The following is a 22,687-nucleotide window of genomic DNA, read 5'->3' on the forward strand; positions in this document are numbered from 1 at the left end:
GGGTGGAGGAACTATGGGTATGCAATTATGGATCCAGGTGTGCCAGGGTTGGATGACCTGGTTCTAATAGACCACCCCGTGGAGGTCAGCTAGTTCGTTAATGGTATATATACATACACACATGCATACGGCAATATGTTGAAGTACATTCTCTGTAACACATGCATTCCATTTGTTGACATAAATAATAGGAATGTGCACATACAAACATCAACAGTAGATAGAATAATAGGCTGTGCAGAACAGGGACAGGACGAATCACACTGTATCACATTCCAATTACCATCTGTAATCTGTACATGAACATATTGTGACATCTGTCTGCTGTATAACATGTTAAATACCTATTACCAGATAACTGGAGTGAAATGTCGGTGTCATAATGAATAAGGCACTAGTATGCTGGTGAATCATAAATAAACACCATTACGCATGTGTAAGTGCATATGAGCGGGGAATGTATTGGCCTACAGACACACAGATGTATATATATTCATATATAGATATATATATATATATATATATATATATATATATATATATATATATATATATATATATATATATATATATATATATATATATATATATATATATATAGACAGCAAGATATGAATATATATATATATATATATATATATATATATATATATTAATGTAAATATATATATATATATATATATATATATATATATACACATATATATATATATGTTACAGTAAATATACACATGTATATACCTAGGTTATCTTACAGCAGTTATGGGTAACATATGTTCAGACCGGGCATATGTTGGTGGGAGGTCCAATAAACAAACGTATACCTCCCACCCCACCCCCCCAGCTAGGCCAGTGAGACATACAGACACAAAATAAAGGTAAATACACCACTGCCTTCTAGACCACCAGCAGGAAACTACCAGTGTGAGAGATCTACAAGGTCTACACTTTAAACATGGACAGTGACGTCCCTTGTGGGACACCAAAAATGTTGTTCTTCCAGCCAAAGCCAGTAAAGATTGCTGCAGCCAGGATGTAGCTGTACACGGAACAGTAGGTTGTGCAAGCCTGAAAACACATGGGTTGACACAACGTACGACATGTGTCCCAACATGGAGAGAGTGGGCATTGTGTAGGGGTGTGTTCATACTCCACCTGCGCCCACAGTAAGGATGAGTGCTGTAGAGGAGTGGCAGGTAGGGAAACTATGAGTATGCAATTATGGGCCTAGGCATGCAGGTGTTGGCTGGCAGAGACGTAATAGGACTGCCTCGTGGATGTAAGTAATATTCTGATGTGGTTATACCAAACACCCATACCTCCCAAACCTTAAGAGCACATCTACTGGATAGTCCGTAAACCATCGGGGGAACACATAGGGTCCATATCATTGAACTGTCCCCGATTACCAGGGACGTCCGTGATTACGAATCAGAATCTAACACAGTCCCAACTAAACTCTCCTAGACCTAGTGATATTAGGAGGAAAGGTGGCAGAATAGACGTAATGAATAATGACAACATTTAAGAGTCATAAACAGCGTGTACCTCAGACAATGTGTATGAATACATATGTGCTCTGGGTCCATCAATGTGTCAGGTTAATAGCACAAACCTTCTAAATGTGTCCCTGAGGTTGTTATGCAGTGTCCCTGATTCAGTGTTCATTCTTCCCCATTCATATGAGAGGTCTGCTATTGAGAGAAAGTGCATGTTCTGCCGACTTCCTTAGAAAGATGATAGAATAATAGGGTTGGGGTTACCACCTGTCCACCTTTGCGAGGGACTCTCGCCTTTGGGCAGTTGTGTCCTGCAAAATAAATGTAATTATGGCAAATGTCCTGTGATGTAGGGCAAAGATTTCCTATATTGTCTGTAGTAGTTGCATAAAACAAATATTTTGTATTTGAAACACCTAAATATTATAAGAAACAGTATAAGCAACTATAATGCTACAAGAATAACCTTTTATTTAGGCAAAACAGTGAAGTACTCTCCTTTCTACTGGCTGTGGGTATGTGTTGCCCTGCAAAATCTGACTTCTCTACATACAGGTCCTATAGGGTTGCCAACTTTCCAAATGGCCAAAGTGGGACATGTTCTGTCGAAATGTCAGACTTTCCAGGTCAAAACATACCTACAACCGTGCATAGTACAGAATTATACTTATTTGCACAAATAAAAACTTATTCTAGTAACATGTGAATTGCTTATGCTACTTCACATAACATATAGAAGTTTCATATATAATATAACTGTTTATGCAACTATTAAAGAAATGTAGAATATAATATTGTCCACAAAGTGGGACAGGTGTTAACCCTAAAGTCTCACCTTGGCCAATTGAAAAGGTGGCAAACCCATAATAGGTATGCGGTAGCATGACTCGGCCGACGGATGTGGCTCCCAAAACCCAACTACTTGTCTGTATTGAAGAGTCTCGGTTCCCATATGTCAGCCAGATGGGAGCAGATTGTATGAGGAACACACAAATAATATGATTGATTCACTGGACAGGCCGCTGATTCCGTACAGTAAAACGCCATGCCGTCACCTAATGAGCAGCGATTCCCGATACTGTAGTCATGTAACCCGATGTAATAGGCATCACAAGGTAATAATGTGGTCCTCGCTCCCACCCAGGGGTGTAAGTGACAGATGCAAGCACCAATGTCGGTGCATTTGCAAGTGCAGTAGCGAGCGGGTGTAAGCATGTTTGGCTACCAGTATGCGAGTATTGCACTGGTAAAGCAATGTAGAGGCTAACCGAGTGTAAGAAGCTGTAACCAGAGGTTAGCAGTGCTTAACACCATGCAAATTCACGCACACCTGCTCCCAACTGCTTTAATGTGCCTTACTCCCTCCGTATCTAATGGGCTTGTTCTGCCCTGCAACCAAATAAACGTCCTTTGCAAGGGTCAGAATCAGGACCCTGTACACACAGCTAATATGAATTAAAAATATGCCATGGCAGATATACAGACAAAGGACAGTACCACAAACATATCATACAGTGCAGTCATTCAACAGTATAGGAATGTATCCCATCATGTAGATGTATATGTGAGTGTTTATGTCCAGCATATAGGTACTTACAGATATAGAAATATATCATGAACATACCATGTGGCAACAAAGCATTACAAACGAATGACACGGGAAACACCAGCGACACCTGTATTATGTAGTGGTGTTGCTCTATGTGATCTCAAGACTCCCTCAGACAGACATGTGTCAGTCATACACACAAATAGTTGTACATTGGCCGTATATATCACTCTGTGCATGTAATGTACATTAACACAACAGTACCTGTCCAATCATTATGTGTGAACAGTACTCTTGCAAGGTGCTGTGTGGAACATCATCATCATGATAAAGATAAATGGGGTAACCATAGATGGACCGGTAGTGTTGTGTGTACAATGGGGTCATCCTCATCACATGTAACTGGACCATGTAGGAGTGATGTGCATACCAGGAGTGTGCGCCTGAGGGACAGGGGTGAGGATAACAGGAGTATGTTGTGATGCATATTACAAGGGTTTCATGTGTCCAGTGGGCATGTGTGTGTAATGGACAGCTATGTATAGGGCAGATGTTGCCCTAGGAGCCGATTGGCCTTATGTTTCCGTAGGTGAGGGTCAGATGTAGGAGAAGGAGTGTAGGTATGGCTGTGGAGGATAGGTAGGATCACAGAAAAGACAGCATACATGGTTGGTATATGACACATGTGGGGGGGGATACACCACGGATGGGGATGGGTGTTTGGCATTCACGAGCCCATGGAAAAATTGGGACAGAGGTCCCCAGCCATGGGCAACTGCACCTAAACAGCTGCAAAGGAGGCAGTGCTGGAGGCTGTCCAGGAAGGGCAGCATCACCCTGTAAATGTGACAGTCCACCCTTGACCTGGCATATCTGGCTTTTGAACCCCTTAGTGAGCCACCAATGCAACACATCTGGGACCGCACGACAGCAGACATGTACCTGTCTGCTCCCGTTCCCAGGGGGGACATGCTCCATCCTCAGTGGTGGTACCACCAGAAGGTGGTGCAGAGACAACAGAGGTTGATGTCTAAGGCTGGGCCCCAGATGTGCAAGTGCCCAGTGCCATGGTCAGCTGAAGTGGGACAGGAGGTTCTGCCAGGACCTCCAAACCCATTCAGCCTATGGTGTTGCAGTTTAAACCCACATATGGCTTAGTGATAGACAACAGCATACAGGATTACCTATGACAGAATGCATAGATAACATCATCAACCCAACACAACAGCATACAGGATTATCTACAACAGTATGCATAGATATCACCATCAACAGATGGTATACATTTGCAGAGAGAGCACAACACATGCATATATACTGCATACCATCTGTACAATGTGTAGTACATGTATGACCGCAGCTATGAACAGCTGCCCATTATTGGCTTGTCACTGGGAACTCCAGACAGTGTCTGTCATTACCACTGTCTCATATGACACATGTCCAGTCAGGGATGCGATGGCAGTAACACATCCCTATCATCATGTACTGTCTGCAATCCTCACACCATGCTTCTGCTGTGCACAGATATGTGTCCAGTGTGTAACACAGGAAACAAATGGTTGCACACACTGACCAGTTCACAGATGGCCCTACAGATGGGGGTCCCTCATGAACAGAGTACTGTCATGTCTGTATTATAAAATGCAGAATAGCCATTACCACACACATGTTAAACAGGCAGTAGTCTCAATGCAGCATAGCTACACTTACATGTGGTAGTCATGTGTGGCACATCACCCTCCTGCCTTCAGGCTATTTCCCACTGTGAAAAATGATTGAGGTACATTCAGATATCATCTGTGATGCCATGTCAGAACACCACATCCAGGTACCACTCACAGCGACTATCATGGCCAAATAACAACATGTTTTCCCTAGATAGTATACTGTGTTTATCATGCAGATGGCTATGGGAACACCATCATAGCTGTACCATATTCAACCAGCTAAAGGAGGACTACAATAGGTCCAGAGACCATCACTTGACCATGTCCATCACTTACAATATACATGCTGCTGCTGTGCAGGTGTACTCCTTCACATCCACCAGAGAGTGTGTGGGTGGGACAGGCAAAGTACACCAGGGAAGGGATTGAAGACTTAACTATAAGCATCATCTGCCACACACTGAACAGTACAGGGGTCAAACCCCTGACTGACTATTCATTACTATTACATGTGCATGACGTTACTACATATGCCACAAAGATGACATGTTGCTGTGCTGTAAGAACATATATGTGTGTAGGTGAGTGACATCTGCAACAGAGATATAGTAGACATACATTAAGTGTGGCACACATGGCTGTCCACGTGAAAGGATGCCATTGTCACTACAGCCACACTCTCTAATGTACACGCATTGACACCTTTGCCAGGGCCACAAATACATAACGTAACTACTTAGTTTGCCACACTGCAGTAATGCACAGGACTACATGCACCACAGGGGATATCTGGAGGTTCTATGGGCTAGGGCATGGGAAAGTGCTTGACATCTGTTGGTATGCCAATGAGGGTTATACTGGGAGTGACTGTGGTTGGGAGCATCGCAACCCACATGCAGACACAGGGCGCCAGTATTGGCATGCAGGTATTCATTGCTTCATGGGTGTGTAGTGGTTGGCTGTGCAAGATGGATGTACAAGGCTGGGTGAGGGGTAATCCCTGGAATCGTGTCACCTGACAATGGTGTGCAGTGCAGGGGTGTAGTGTCTGCAATGTCCCACACAGATGGGTACTGCATTATCTGGTCTGACATCCTGGTTACCAATGTGTATGGCCATAGCTTTGCAATGCATGCCATGTCTGTGTTTGATAGTCCTTCACATGGACATTGCCTGGGATGTGCATGTCCCACAATACTGTAGAGTGACATGTACAGGTGTACCTGGTTTGGCAGACACATGTTGTTTACACAGCCTGTTATCCCCTGATATGCCAATACTGGCCTGGTGTGGCGAAACCTGCTTATAGTGAACAGGTTGACCCTGCACCTGCATTGATAGTATGATACAGGTATTACGTGGTGTCAGTGGCATACAGGGCACATGTGTACAGCATTGCCTGGCCTCTGTGGATCACATTTGATGGCACCACATATGTTGCAGGCATTCAGTATGGAACATAGTGAAGGCACAATGTCCACATATATGTGCCTATTGTACCACTGTACAAGGTGCCATGTCCTTTGTAGGCCACTGCATTTACACCATGCCTACTATCTGTCATCAATGTGCATGGTACTAGCAACATAGCGAGATATCCTAGGCAAGTTTGTTTGTGCATGGCACCTGGGTGCGGGACATATACCGGGTACTAGTAGGGCTGCATACTTTGTTCACCAGGCCTTTTGCCAGATGTATGGGTATGACTTGCCAACAAAGTCCCGTGGCTGACTGACAGCTGTACTCCTTGTGAGGTGGCCAATGTGTCATAAGATGGACACCATATAGGAAAACTACAAAATCCACTCCCAAACATGTCCAATAGTAAGACAATCACGGCCACCTCTACACAGGCTCTGACAGACAAAGACACACTTGCCATGTCCTGTATACAAACCCCTACCGTATCACACTGCAGCAATACACATTTAGGGCACGCGCTACAGCAAATACTGGGATGCGGCACGCTTACAGGTGTATACCTAGGTGGGTGACAACAGCAGGAATGACAAAGGTGGTCATGAGATTTGTACAGAGAGTGCATACTCTACAAAGCACCATACTTGTCACACACAGACATACACACACACACACACACACACACACACACACACACACACACACACACACACACACACACTTGGTATGTTTGGGATTAGAACACTGACCTAACTACTTTATTACACTACAGCATTACTGCAGTTACAGAATGCGCTACCAAGATTACTGGGACACAGCACTCCCAGAGGTGTATTTGTAGATGGGTGACATCATCAGCCTTGCCAAAGGTGGGTATAAGAAATGTATGAAGTGTGAGCAGTCTAAAAGCATTACTCAGTCCTCAGGCAGACGGAGACAAACACACACACACACACACACACACACACACACACACACACACACACACACACACACACACACACACACACACAGCAAGTCTGGGATTAGAACACCGACCTAACTACTTTATTACACTACAGCATTACGCAGTTACAGAACGTGCTACCAAGATTACTGGGACACAGCATTTCCAGAGGAGTATTTGTAGGTGGGTGTCATCATCAGCCCTGACAAAGGTGGGTATACAAATTGTATGGAGTGTGTGCAGTCTAAAAGCATTTTTCAGTCCTCTGGCAAACGGGGACAAACTACACACATTCACATTCACACACACACACACACACACACACACACACACACACACACACACACACACACACACACACACACACACACATGCCAGTGGTGGGAATGGAACACCTGCCTATTTACAGATCACTATTACAATACTACATAGTTACAAGTCATGCCACATGGACTACACTTTTCAAGGCTGTCATTATGACCTTCTAGGAATGGGGACATCAACAGGGATGCTGGCAGTTAAGATGTACATACCTGTGAACCTGTGTGTTTAAAGTAGGAATCCATCCTGACCTGGAGTATGCTCATTTGTGGAATGGACGACTACTATCACTATACATGGTTACAATGGCCATGCCCATACACAGAGGCACACAACCAACACAAGGTGTCACTGGGCATGCTCACACACTTAGTAGCACACGGCTGTTCGGAATGCACTATGTGTCCATCTACACAAGGTTATACTGGGCATGCTCATACACTTAGTAGCACAGGGCTGTCTGGGATGCACTCTGATTCTAAACACGGAAGGCCACAGTGGCCATGCTATTACAGGTAGACGTAAAGAACACATTGTGTTAGTAATTGTCATTGTTAGCAGGAACGCTGCTCTACATATATCTGACACCGGTCTTTTACACAATGTCTGCTGCTGTCCATCACCTTAGATGTACCATCCTATACCAAGCACAATATCACCATTTGCAGTGATGTCTTGCTAGGAGTGGAAACTGCTTGACCAACACAATGAGCCTTGCTAGAGGTGGCAACTGCTTGAACAACACAATGAGCCAATGTCCTGCAGTAAGTACGAGGTTGTCCAGTGTTTGTCATTCTGGGATGACATGACTGAGAGTAGCCAGGCCTTTGACACGTATCACATGCATCCATGATTCAAGGGAGTGGGGATAATACCCAAGTCGTATCGGTCCATACAGTGCTATTCCAAGGCAAATGTCCTAAACACAGATAACACCCTGACACCTACAGAACAACTGCATTGCATGCTTATGCTAATCAGTGCTAGATGTGTAGCATCCATAATCACAGTTGCTCACTGTAGATTCAACAATGGGGAGTACTGACATCTATGCAGTGAGGAACACCTGGCTGATGGCTCTGTAGTGCACAATAGCACTACCACCATATACCTCAGAACCAGATGTGAGCCATAACACAGGTACGGACCACTCCAGGTGATGGTGTCCCCACATACATAGAGGCCACTCACATGTACTGACCGGTACCCCCATGAAAGGCATCACAGATGAGTCATGTGCAGGACACAGTGTCACATGCTGCATTCTAGGATGTAAACCTCATACACCACCATGCCCTCGGACCACCAACATGCATCCATACATGTTGTAGGACATATAAGAGTACACCACCATGTGACCCTTGACCAGTGGACTGTACCAACCTCTACATCAACTGTAGAGAGTACCCATGTACTGACATAGTTGCATCATGTGTTATGCAATGCAATGATACCACTGTCTGTAACCAGGTCAGCTGTACACATACCAGGGGCCCTCAGTTATTTACAGAATTAGCAGATGACTGTTGCTGTACACCAGTACGCACCCTCATGTATGGATATGACATATATGTACCAGCCCTGGGTATGTACATACCACACACACACACACACACACACACACACACACACACACACACACACACACACACACACACAACATGCATTTAAATAGCATAGCTGCTGTTGTCCTTTGTGCAAACAGGTGGCTACACCCATTACACACATGCACATGGAATGTAGGTCCATGGCTGCTGAATGCTAACAGTACATAAGGTGTGATATCAATGTTGACAGAGGTAACATTCCTTCTGTACCGGTCACCCATTACACCTATCATATCATACAACAGTCCATGTGTCATGTATGTCATTACACATGTCCACCAATTGCAATGCCTACAAACATGCCCAAATGAAAGGATTGTAGGACCTACATACATGTACATGTAGTGGTTTGCATTCAGATAACATGTGTGTGCAGTTGCTGATGTATGCAAGTGACATGTATCCTAGGACATCATGCAGTTGCAATGCAGCCTCAACATTGTCAACTGCATATGGTGATATGCTGAATGTATGGAAAGATGTACCTCAGGTATGGACAGATGTGTGGAAATAACTAAGTGGTGGGGCATCTTTGCAGATGGATGTTTGCTGAGGACAGCTCACAGGTGTGTCAAAAATGGTCCTACAATAACCTGTGTAACCAGTAAGCAATGGTTTCAGTAATTGAAGGACATAACACACAACTTAGACAGCGGTCAGGGTGACACTGAAGGTAAATCACTTGACACCTGTTAACAGTTAAGACGTCCTGTGTACATATATCAGCACTGTTGCCAAAGAAAGCATCTGTACACTTTGTAACACATGCAATACTGCTGTAAGTCTCTCATACATATCATGAGATAGGCAGAACTTTGATTCACAGTACTGCCATGTGTGGTTGCGTGTGTGTCCATATATGTCACGAATGGTGGGGAATACATCTCAGTTGTTACTCTCTCTTCTGTACACTAGTGTACACATCTGTACAGACTGCAATGTAGAAAGCAGGACATAGGCAGGGGTGTGTATCTCACACATGTGAGGTATCTGTATGTGATGACATAGGTGTATTCAATACTAAATGCCACAGTGTGTGTATGTGTGTGTGTGTATGTATGGCTGTCTGGTCCCTGGAGTGAGGATGTATGTTACCATACTGAACTGATAAGTCCCCTTCCCCCATCCAGGTGATGCAATCTGCTATCGGTGTTGATGTCCCCAATCTTAGGCCATACTGACTACCTGTACATGTGTATTCTCTGTGGCACGTCATGTAGGTGCACAGTACTGTAATGATGATTTGCACGTAGGCAGGGGTCCTCACCTCAACAGTAACAACTGTGTGTGAGTGTGTGTTACTGTGTCGATGAATCCGTGAGTGTGATGGTGTGTTACTGTGTCAGAGAATACATGTGTGTCAATACCTGAGTGTGTGGGTGCAGTTGTGTGTTGGCATCCTGTCATGGGAACATGTATTACTGCTTCCCAATGAGACATCACACTTCCCACTGGCCTCTACCCTTGTAATCAGCTAGACCGCTCTCTTACCTCACCACTCCATGTAACTGTACCTGTGATGTCACCCAGTATGGATGTCACGTCTGTAGCCACAGTAGCTTAATACACAGCTATCATGCTCTTGGATCAGTAGACTTGTTTGGAACATGGGACATTCTCACTGTTATGTGGCAGCTACATGGTGCATGCTGGTATATTCATACATACCTATGAGTAGTCCACATTGACATATGGGACACTAACTGCAAACACTGACATCCACCGGCATGTGCAATTAGACCTGAAGGATGACAGCAGAACATCAAGACCAACATGCAGTTACTGTTGTTACACAAGACACATACTGTTAACAGTACAAAATGCATTGTACACCTGTAGTACATGGTATGTCTGCTGCCTGTCAACAGTACTCAACAATTGTAAACTACACTTATCTTCCTAGTCTGTTCACCCTGTGCATCAGACCATATGAGCATGTCTCTGCACCGATGGTGTGGATGTCAGGGATGCGGCACAGGCATCATCATATGCACAGGGTGATGATGTTTGCCAGAGGCCTAGGCTGCACCATTGGATGACATCATGTGTGTGGGTTAGGGCCTTTGACCTAATTGGGCGTGTGTGGATGTTATGCATGTGTGTGTTGTAGTGCCCTACATAGGTTTTCAGTGTGTGCGTGTATGTATGCACACAGTTCTGGTGTGTGTCTGGCCTACACAGGGGTATTATTGACAGATACGGACTGTACAGGCCAGGTTTTACAGTTCACAGTGTCCAGCCATGGACATGTGACCTGTGCCTGCCAGGGGTTGCACGGGCACTAACAGGCAGGGGTGCAGATTGGGTACCGTCTGATGTCACTTGTCCACTGGAACCGTGTCCCTGTTGGGACCGTCCCGGGCCACGTGCACGTAGCCTGCTGTGTTGTGATATGGACAGCACAGCACCAGATGCACTACTGCTGCTACCGCCACTATGGGAGTGGACATGTGAGGTAGCTCGTACACGTAGACCTGAAACAGGTGATGTAGCAGGCCTACGTCCACATGCCTGATGCCTCACTTCTACCAGATGTTCCAACACAGACAGCTCACGCTCGCGGATTGCCATGCCACGGTCAAGGACTCCGACCATGTCACCCAACCGTCTATCCAAAGCTTCAGCAATCTGCTGCTAAGCATTTACCATTGCCTGGATGTTGTTGTTTAAAGAATGGACAGCAGCCCTCTGAAGCCTTTGATCTTCTCTGTTGTGCCATTCAGCATGTGCCTGTGCCTCCATTACAGCCTGAAACATGTGTCTGGTGAAACCAGCTGCTGCGGCGTGTCTTTCAGGAGCATGTTGGCCAGAGGTCCTCCTACAAGCAGCACTGGTCATGTGCCTGTGTGGGGCACCACCAGTCAGTTGGCTGACACCATGGTGTGCAGGCACACCTTCCATAGCCCCCACACTTTTCTGTTACAAGCTATCACATGCCAACTGTCCTTCCTCTATGGCCACTGGTGATGGGGTATGTGCCGGCTTGTATACTACTATAGTATGCAGCATGTGTGTATACATGCCTTGCATATGATGTTGCATTACATATTGTACAGTGACACATGCGACTATATGGAATATAGTTGTTATAGGTGCAGTACTGACTTATCAGGCAACTCCAGGCTTAGTGGTTGAGACACCCACCTCCACAATATCAGCTAAGGCTTGTGGATGTGGTTCTGCAGGTGTCCCCAGTTTGGCCAGTAGCTCCTCGGTACGTGTGAGTGGGGGCTGGGTTGGTGGTCCACCACCTGTTGCACCTTGTTCCCTGGCGATTGCATTTGCACGCTGTTTTGCCCATCTAATGAGGTCTGTACAGTGTCTGTGCACCTGCTAATATGTGCGGTTGTGGCTACCCAGATCATTAACCCTCCTGCGAAGATCCATCCACAGGGAATCCCACTGTTGTGCATACTGTGGCACATGGCTGAACAGGATATCATGGTTTTGTCTGTAACTTCAATTATAGGCTCTACTATGCTGAGTTTACAGTGTGTAAACATAGCATGTAAACATAGTTTCACTGTGAACTCAGCATAGTAGAGCCTATAATTGAAGTTTTCGTTTGAAGCTGTATGTTCATCACATTGGATATTCAGTACGTTTGAAGTTTCTGTTATTTACATTTGTTGTTGTTTTGCTGAGCGTTCTCTAGAGGATGTCACTTCTTTTCTTGGATCATGATATCATGATTGTCATGTAGGTAAGGGATGAGAGCCTCATCCCCCAAGCGGGTTAAAGGGGGTAGCCTTGCACGCAGCATACCTGGAAGACATAATGATGGAGACAGGTCACAGTAACTCACAGAGACATACAGAAATACAGCTGAATATACATGTGTATCACATTTATTACGATTAAATAGTTGTATTTACAAATCTACATGACATTGACATGTTTGTGTCACACACATGTGACACTCAGTAGTGAGTGGATATTATCACCATATATGTGTGTGTCACCTGATTACATTGCTCATACTCCATGTGGATGCTGTCATGATGTGGGCATGTCTGTTTGTCTGTACTGGTGTTCCTACCTATCAGCACATGCCTGAATGTTCCACATTAATGCAGTTGACCTTGATGCTGTGTATATGTCACATATAAAGACTTACACTCTCTTAACAGACATGACCTGTGACCCTGCAGACTTGCTCATGTAAGGATTTACATGTATGTGTTCTGCCATATACATCTACACGGCACTGTACAACAATTCAACATCCTGCCATGTATCACCTGTGTTGCACATGTGATATACATGGGACACTGGATAGCCAGATGGTATTTGCAGGGATGGATATCAACTATAGCATGTACAGACAAAGTCAAGTAGTAGGCTATATGCCATGGGCCATGTATGAATCTAGGATGAATGGTTACCTGGCTGTAGCCGACAGGTGGGTCTCTGGGGTCAGGTGGAGCAGTGCCACATTACTGATCCACAGGGTTAATGATACATTTACCAAGCGGTCATCACACCATGTCTGAGAGGGGAGTGATGTGCAGCTTTGACAGACAGGAATTCATAGTATGGCCGTACTATGTAAAGTGTATGGGACAAGGATCTGTCCAGCATGTGGAAGGTGGATGTCCATGAAGTATGTGTTTGAGATCAAGATGTGTACGTGTAGCATGTCCAACATAACTGGGTTGGACATGGATTTATTCAGGGTATGCATCATGCTACATAGTGGAGATGGGGAATTGGAAGGCTGGTGTAGGCCATCTGCACATGGCCAATACCCCTTAAAGGAAATATGTGATCTGATATGGGTCACTTGAGTGTTGTGTATGGCTGGACAATGATCTCCATATTCATGGATGGCACCCTGTCATTATTAGGGTTGCCACATATGACTACCTGACAGGTGTGGTGACATAGCTATCACAGGAAAGACAACTGCCCAGCTGTATCCCTCAACACAGTGCCCATTATGTTGCCCGCTGCCTTGGTGGTAGTTCATGGGTACAGGGTTATTAACATAGGGGTGAGTGCAATATGTAGCTGTCAGATTGTGGCCATATGTCACGTCACACACACCTCACCCAAAAAGCCCCTTCTGTATGTTGTCCACAACACTCTTGAGTCAGCTATTGCTCCTAGGTCATAGTCATTCGCATACTTCAAAAGGCAGATGCCTTCTGTTTGTCTGTGTGGTATGGACTACAATGAGGGAGAATACAATTAATTAACCTTGTCTTACTGTAGCTGGCACTGGTGTGATGAGCATGTATTGTTCAGACACCTTCTGTAGTGTTGGTTCTGCCAGCAGTCCCATTGCAAAACACTCCTTTGACATAGTAATGTACATCTAGTATGCCAAGTGTAGGTGGAACACAGTATGGGTGATGATGTCCTATGACCTGGCAAGGTTATGATATGCAGTGTGAAATTAACCTTACTGTCATCTACATCTGTACTGCTGACATCAAATAATTTGATCAAGGTTCATGGCCTTTCAGACCAGACTCAGCAGGGTAGTAGTACAGTACTTCCCATTATCAGTGGTGTCTCCCTCTTTGTGGGTTGTGATACCTGTTGGTGTGCACCATTCAGTGTGTACACAGCCTGATGTGGAGCTATGTTTTACATGATGTTTGCGTGGAGAGCAACTTGTTTTGCCATATGTGTATGATACAACCTGGGATGTGGACAGGTCCCATGCAGCCTGAGTGCAGCTTGTACCTGCATAGTTGTGGGTACAGGGGCTCTGTGGTGTACATGGATATATGATTGTGTACCTGTTGGGGGGGCAGTGTGTTTATGTTATCCAAGACCCTATCTGGATTGCTTATTCATGCTCAGCACTTGTTCAGAACTTGTAAGCACTACGTAAGGTATTAATTACTATAGCACTCAGTCTTCCTCATTACCTAGAGGTAAACAGGTTTTGTACATACTTTTCTCACTTACTAGAGTAAAATAGCTCTTGTACTTACTTTTCTCACTTATCTAGAGGAAAGTAGCTTTATATTCAGGCATGTCCAAGGGTCAGCTGCCAGTGTTCATTCCTGTCTATCTGATGAATCTGGACATCCTGAGGCAATGTAGACATTGCCTCATGTACATTGACAACCCTCTCTGCCTACCACCCAACACTACAACCTGTGAGAGATGCACTTATCTAGCCAAACTGGAGGTAAAGCTCTCTCCAACCAAGCCTGACCCTGACAGTCATGTGGAGAAGGTAAACATTCGCACCACACCACACTCATCACATAGTCTCACTGAATCTACTCCACCATTAACTGAGAAAACTACTTGTGTACCAACTCATTAGCTCAATGCTTTCTGGAATTTATAAACACCAATGCCCTGGATCAACATATCCACACACCCACCAGGGGCAACAATATTCTAGACCTAGGCATTGCCAACATGAGTGACCGGTGTTCCACACCTGAAGTCAACTCCTCATTGGTACAATCCAACCATGAGCTGAACACCATTGATATCCACATCCCACCCCCACCCCCCATTAAGGGAACCACAGCATAATATGTCTACAAAGCCAACTTCATGGTTTTTAAGACAGACGTGGTGAACATCATGACACCCATTAAGATGTACAATACTGTTACAACTGCTGAATCCTACACAAATGCACTCTGTAAGCACTTACACGAGTGCATGGATCGTGTTATCCCAAACAGAGCCAAGAGGCTATACTCCTAATTAACGGAGCCAATCTGGTGGTCCCCTGCCATAAACAAACTGTACAACAGAAGGAAGACACTGTTGCAAAAGGGAGTACAATCCCATATGTGGAGGAGCTCCCTGGTCAGCCTCGGTAAGAAGGTGAGATCCCTTATAAGATCCTCCAAAGCTAGCTACGAAAACAAAACTGCCACTAATTCCAACAACAACCACAAATCATTCTATAGCTATGTCAAATATCTCAATGTCAACACTCAGATCTGCTCTGAGTTACAGCACAAAGGCACAAACATTACAGAACCAACTGATATTACCAACATCCTGGCAGATAGGTTCAGTGCTACCTTCCCCCCCTCTCACTCCCTAAAGGGCCCTTATCTATACAGGAAGTGTGCAGAGTTCCTGTATTCACAACTACGTGGGTAAAAGTTGCACACTCTAAAGTCAATATCACAGCATCAATGGGACTGGACAACATCCCAGGCTGTGTTTTGCACGAACTTCAGAACGTACTGGCTCCCCACCTACACACCATGTTCAATAATAGCCTTGCATCGGGCTTTGTGCCCCCTGAATGGCACACAGCAACAGTTATCCCACTCCACAAAGGTGGTGCCACAACGGACCACAGGACCTATTGCCCTATAGGCCTGACTAGCATGGTCTGCAAGGCTATGGAGCACATCATCATGGATCTTAGTCACAGAAACATTGGGTACCTCCAAACCTTTGACCCCTCCCAGTTTGGCTTTGTTAAGGGCAGACCATGCCTCCTAAACATGGTGGACTTCTTAGAGACAGTTACCAAGGCATTAGATGAGGGTAAGGAGGTCCACACAGCCTACCTAGATCTCTCAAAGGCTTTCAACACCATTCCTCATTCTGGTATTATTGACATACCTATCTGCCTGAACATTAACCCCTATGTCATGTGATGGTTTGCAAAGTGGCTCAAGGACAGACCCACACAGTGGGAGTTGCATACCCTAGGTCCGACTGTATACCAGTTACAAGTGGCATCCCCCAGGGCTCAGTCCTAGGACCCCTCATGTTCGGTATATAATTCTCTGATGTACAGGCAAGCACAGGAGGGCTTTGGCTGAAAAGGTTTGCAGACGACTGCAAACTATGGACATAATTGTTTCCCCAGCTGTTACAGACACCCTCTGGAAGGGTCGCACTGAGACGTATACCTGGTGTCAATATCATGGCCTCAAGCTGAATGCCAAAAAGTGCATAGTCATCCCCTTTGGATATAACTAATTACCCGCGGACTACCACATCAGTGCTAGTCCCCTACATACAGAAAAGGTAATAAGGGATCTGGGAACCCCAGTAGATAGCAATCTCTCCTTCAATACCCAAAATTACAAGGTGGTTAGAATATCCTTCTATGTGGCCCCCCTAATGTGTAATGGGTTCACATCCAGAACAAAGGAAGCCATTGTGCCTCTCTGCTCATGACTTATTAGACCCATTAAAGGATACAACACCCCATTTGGGATATACCTTACAAGACAACTGCAACAGCTTGGAAGACCACAACAGTACCACACCAAGAGGATTACTGACCTCAAACAGATGACCTATGCAGCCCAACCTAAGAAACTCCAGCTGTACTCGGTTGCATGCCGCATATTCACAGGTGATCTCTGCTTGACATACAAGGCCCATGTCCAACCCAGTATTGCTGGGTATGCTCCACCTAAACAGAGGCCCCTGAGAGCCACATGCTCTAGGGATATACACCTAACCACAACGATGACTAGGACGTGCTGGACAGATAGATTCCTGACATGGAGACTCCCCATGCTTTGGAACATGATTCCAATGTACATCAGGCAGGGCCCATCATTAGTACTCTTCAAGGGAAACTTTGACGTGTGGATGGGAGACAGATATGTACCCCGGGGATCACTGCAGTGGCTCTGCTGGACAGAGGCACAGGGAACTAATGGCTCTGCCATTCAGAGGCACCGGGAACTAACCTATGGGGGTGGCAAAAGCCATCACAATCTAGCTAGGCTTATAAATACCCTTGGTAAGACAGCCTAGTACCTACCTTTGCACTTATTACATGTCTTATGTGCATGGATAGTTAACTAGCTCTTCCATTTTACTTTGCTATCATGCTGATAAACTGTCGGGTGACTACAAGTCATATGTATCCTGTTATTGTGTATTGTAAATGCCAATAGACATAAATAATGTTTGCCCAACATAACAGTAATGCTATGTAACTTGTAATACATATCTGCCTACAATACTGTACATTGCACAGTTATTGGCACAATATCCCACAATGCAAATCATAATTGCACAGTGGGCCAACCTTCGACATGTTATTCTCAGTAATACACCCATACATATGGCTACTGTTACAATATATCAACATATACTATCCCCTGTTATAGCACATACTTGTTGGACCAGCCCTGCCACTGAAAGAGGAGGGTGAGGAATATTTGTGTTCGAAACCCTTATATAGCATCCCTTGTGGTGAATGCGGTGTATGCCTTGTCATCTACAGCAGTACACACATAAATTCTACAAGCGTTACTATGCTCAACAATACATCACTACAAGATAACTGTTTCTGCTATATGGATTACGTACACTTTAAATATTACAGAACAGGTACTAAATACACAGACATACTGAGTGCTCTACATACCTTATTAGTAACCCGAGGTGTCGTTGACTGTTGATTCAATCCTTTTCAGTTTGTGTTTCAATCTTCTTTGTAACATTCTGCTGGAATATATGGATGGTTTGAATGTGTGATAAGCCATACTTTCCTAGTTAAATATCAGTAACGTGCTATCCTGACCAACAATTGGTGTTCTAAAGTAGTTAATTAGATGCACATCAGCTGTACAGCTACTCCATTAGCCGATACCATGGCAACAGTGATGTATAACTGAGTACTCCACTTGGACATTGTCCGTTTGCCTTACTTTTGAGGGAGACGGCCTGGATGTGTTGCTTGTGATGTATTTAAACAGCTATAGGGTGACAGACGGAGATATATTAACTTCATAAGTCCCATGGATTGTGTGTAATGGCTAGACAATGTTGTTCTACATGTGAGTGCAGCTGTTATATTTCAGAACATTGCTACTTATGCAAGGTTTCTTTGTACCTGATACTTCTGCAGATGTTTCAGTCTGGCAAGGATGTTTGGGCAGCTCAAGGTTGTATGGCTATGCATGAACTGTTATGTGGTTCACAGTGTGCTCACCAGACATCCTTGATTTGGTGTACATGTGTATCATACTGTGCTGTTACTCAGTAATTGGTAAAACTTCCCGGTGTACACACAACCCTCTGAAACGGGATTAGTGCAAACAAACCCTGTAACATCAGCAGCTGTTCCATTGTATAACAGCAACTATGTTACATAGGGCCATGTTAGTGTGTCTCTGACAAGGTATGTTAAGGCTTGTGCAGATGTCATACAGTGAGTGAATGATTTGTGATGCTATTACAGTTTGTATTGTAATTTGTTTGGGTGTGGGGGTGATGGTGGGTGTGCATAGCAGATGCAGGTGTGTAGGAACTACTTTTATACATAATCGATATGTGCGTGAGGGTTCCTTCCCTATTTGAACACCTATCCTTTAGTGGACTAATACTATAGTAATTGCAAGCTGATTCATTAAGGCACTGTTAAGTGGTTCCTGTATAGCATGCAGGTGATGTTAGTCCTTGAATCCTTTCGGCAATACATCGGAATATAATAAAGTGTTGCTACATGAAAGCTGTGTATTTCTGTCATAGGTATTTGCAGTCATTGGAGTTGTGTTGGTGACTGACCCTCTTTGGCTAGGGTTGCCACCTTTTCATATGGCCATAGTGGGACATTTTTGGGGCACACATCTGATTTTACAGGCCGACACAAACCCACGGTCTGTACAAGGGATAGAAATTTCCTTTCTTGCCTAAATATAAGCTTATTCTTGTAGCAGTTTAGTTGCTTATCCTGTTTCTTGTAACATGTAGGTATTTTAGATACAGAAAGAACTATTGTATGCAACTATTACATTACATATGGGACATAATTATGTCCTACAGTCTCAAGACATTTGCCACGTTTAATATATTTGGTCAGGACACAACCGCTTAAAGAGGGGCTGCCCTTGCAAAATGGGACAGGTGGTAACCCTATCTTTGACTCATGTCCATAGCACATATTTGTAATAGTGTATAGGCATATACTATCCATATCCTTTGTTCATAAAGGTTGGTCGTGGCAGAATGTGTGATTGCTATGTTCCATGTTATATTCATATATGAACACTTCAACCACTGTATACAGGATACCTATGGAATCCCGAAACCACACAGTTCTGACGCCCACAGTACTGGGCCCAGACTCCCATACCCTACATTACTGGCAGCGACAGTAACTCGAGAAAGTAACAGGATCATAGAACATGCACACACAGACACACTGCTACCCAACACATCCAAACAAACCATCCTAAACTACGTATGAGCAGGTGGGCAAGCCCCCCTACACCTCCCATGTGGGTGTCTGTGCCCCCACACCTCCCCACTTTAATATTCTACCTCCTAGATCACACAAGCAGACGCACAAAGCTAACCCACACCCACACATTACAGTCCCCCAGGAACACACACCACACTCAGAACATGCACTTACACACACTACAGCCCTCAGAAACACACTTAACACATAGTAATCTACCTGAACCGCAACACCAGAAGCACTAAATAACTGTCCCTTAACATTGTGATTTTAAACCTCGCGCATCTGGTGTTTCAGTACTGTGTTCTTTCGGACTTTAAGCCTCGTGATTACGGGCGTCAGTATGTCAAGCAGTCGGTATGTGATAGGTATCCCATTTATATGTACCTCGATGCTTATGTAGATATTGTTAACCTAGGATTGTGTTGGGAAATGTGTTGTGTAGCTGATCTACTGCAAGTTTGCTTTGTTCTGCTGTGACAGTTCTCTTTTCTTTGCTGTATGTCACCTCTCATTTTCTGTTCTGCAGGTAGCTGCTAGCAACCTTGTTAGCTGTTGTCAATGGCCCACTGTGAGTTCCTAGGTGTTAATTACTAATTTGTACTTCAATTACCATGCTGCAGCATTTCCTTACTGCCCTCCCATATCCTTCCTTTGTCAGCTGCGGTGCGCGCTGCACACAGCCGTTTACTGGGTTTTAAGCTCGTTTTCATCCACGTTCACATGAACGTTCGGTTACCTTATGTGCTCTCAGCTAAGCAAAGCTATGGCTACTTCCACACCCCTATCCTGCGGCATTGCTTAGCAACAGGCAACCCGGATTAGCAATGATCCAATGTGCTTACAGCTATGGTGGCGCACCCCTCTCTTGATGTCATGTTTACCTCCAGGCCACTCCTCGGTATTGTACCGCTACACCATGTGGTACATCCTTATGCCGGCGGGGCATTTGCGATTCAGTATTACTTGACTCATTTGCATGGCATTGACTATTAATTCCTTGTTACCATGCAGAACACTGTCACAGACCCTTAGTAACCCTTGCACCATGATTGTGGTGTAGCATGCGTGCCATTGACTATTATAGGGAATTCATGAATTGTGTTACATTGCAGTTTTATGACATCTAAATATATTTTCCTTGTGATCCCGTTTGCGCACCGATGCACTGCAGTTTTACTTTGCGTTAGTGTGGCCATGACATTAAATGTTATTTTTTATGTGTTTTGCATGTTTTATATGCCATTGGCTGTATATTTAGCCATTGGCATATATTAACATTATAATACGTAAGTTTGGTATGCTTTCATAGCTCTGATTTTATGTTTGAAATAATGTAAATCTTTTTTTTGGTTTACATTTTTTCATGCTTACGCTACGCCTGCACCACTTCATGAATCACTATATACATTCATTTGCATGCTACACTGCTGCACATGGGGTAATTAGTATGCATGTGCCAGGAGCTGCGCAGCTCTGGCGTACGCTGGTAGTGCATGTGGAAACAGCTCGTACCTGAATCGCTCGGCAGACGTATTTGGCACTAGATTGCCGACGCTACTCTGGTGCCTGGTGCAAGCTTCATGAATCCCGGGGTTGATCTGTGAGAATGCACCATCAGATACAAACAGTGCATGACTCTAACGAAAGATTAGCTTAGAAATTCATAGGATTTGAGCCATCAGTGATGGAGTGAGATACTAGGGAAATATAGTAGAGTGAGAGTTGAGTTGACAAGGGTAACCTAATTACTGGTCTATATTTATGATATAAAAAAGAATAATGATTATAGGAGAGAATGTCATAATAAGTTTAGTTGGAGTGGGTAGAAAGAAGAATTTGAGATCTATAGTTATGGTGTATAATTAAAGAAGTGCAAAATATGAAGGATGCAAATGGGAAGTTGAGAGGAGTGGGGTGAAAGGAAAATAGAGTGGGGAGGTTAGAGTATATGGACAGGAAAGAAGAAGGGAAAATAATGTAAGTATTAGTTTATGGTTTCTCAAGTAAAACATTTAGCTGTCTGTAGCTATATTGGGACATTTATTTGGAGTGTTGTATCTGACTACACAACATGTATTTTATGCAGCACTTGGGCAACGTTGACTCTCTGCACAATACTGCTTTAGCTTAGTTACAACATTTGCAGTGACAGACTAATTTTTAGCGTCTGTTGGAATGGTATTCCATTTGATGACCATACTTATGGAATAGAGTGAACCCCTGTGTCTGTTGTGTGATTCTTCTTTCGTATTTGATTTTGTTTAAGTCATGTGAGAGGTCTTGCTGGATTGTATTTTGAAAGATATTTTCCAGGGCTTGACATTTGTGTGGTTTGTGAAGAATGATATGGACAAGTTTTAGTTAGTTCACAGGTTCATAGGTGTGTACTAGGCTAATGACCACTAAGGCCTTTTTAACCCTAGCCATGCACCCCAAATCTCTGACAAATTATGTTATCCTTGATAAGTATAAACAGGGGCCTGGGAGATAAACCATTTATATGCTGCCTGTGTCCATT

The sequence above is a fragment of the Protopterus annectens genome, chromosome 3.part1 (assembly GCF_019279795.1).
Source record: "Protopterus annectens isolate FY-2018-M chromosome 3.part1, PAN1.0, whole genome shotgun sequence".
Classification (NCBI taxonomy): Eukaryota; Metazoa; Chordata; order Ceratodontiformes; family Protopteridae; genus Protopterus; species Protopterus annectens.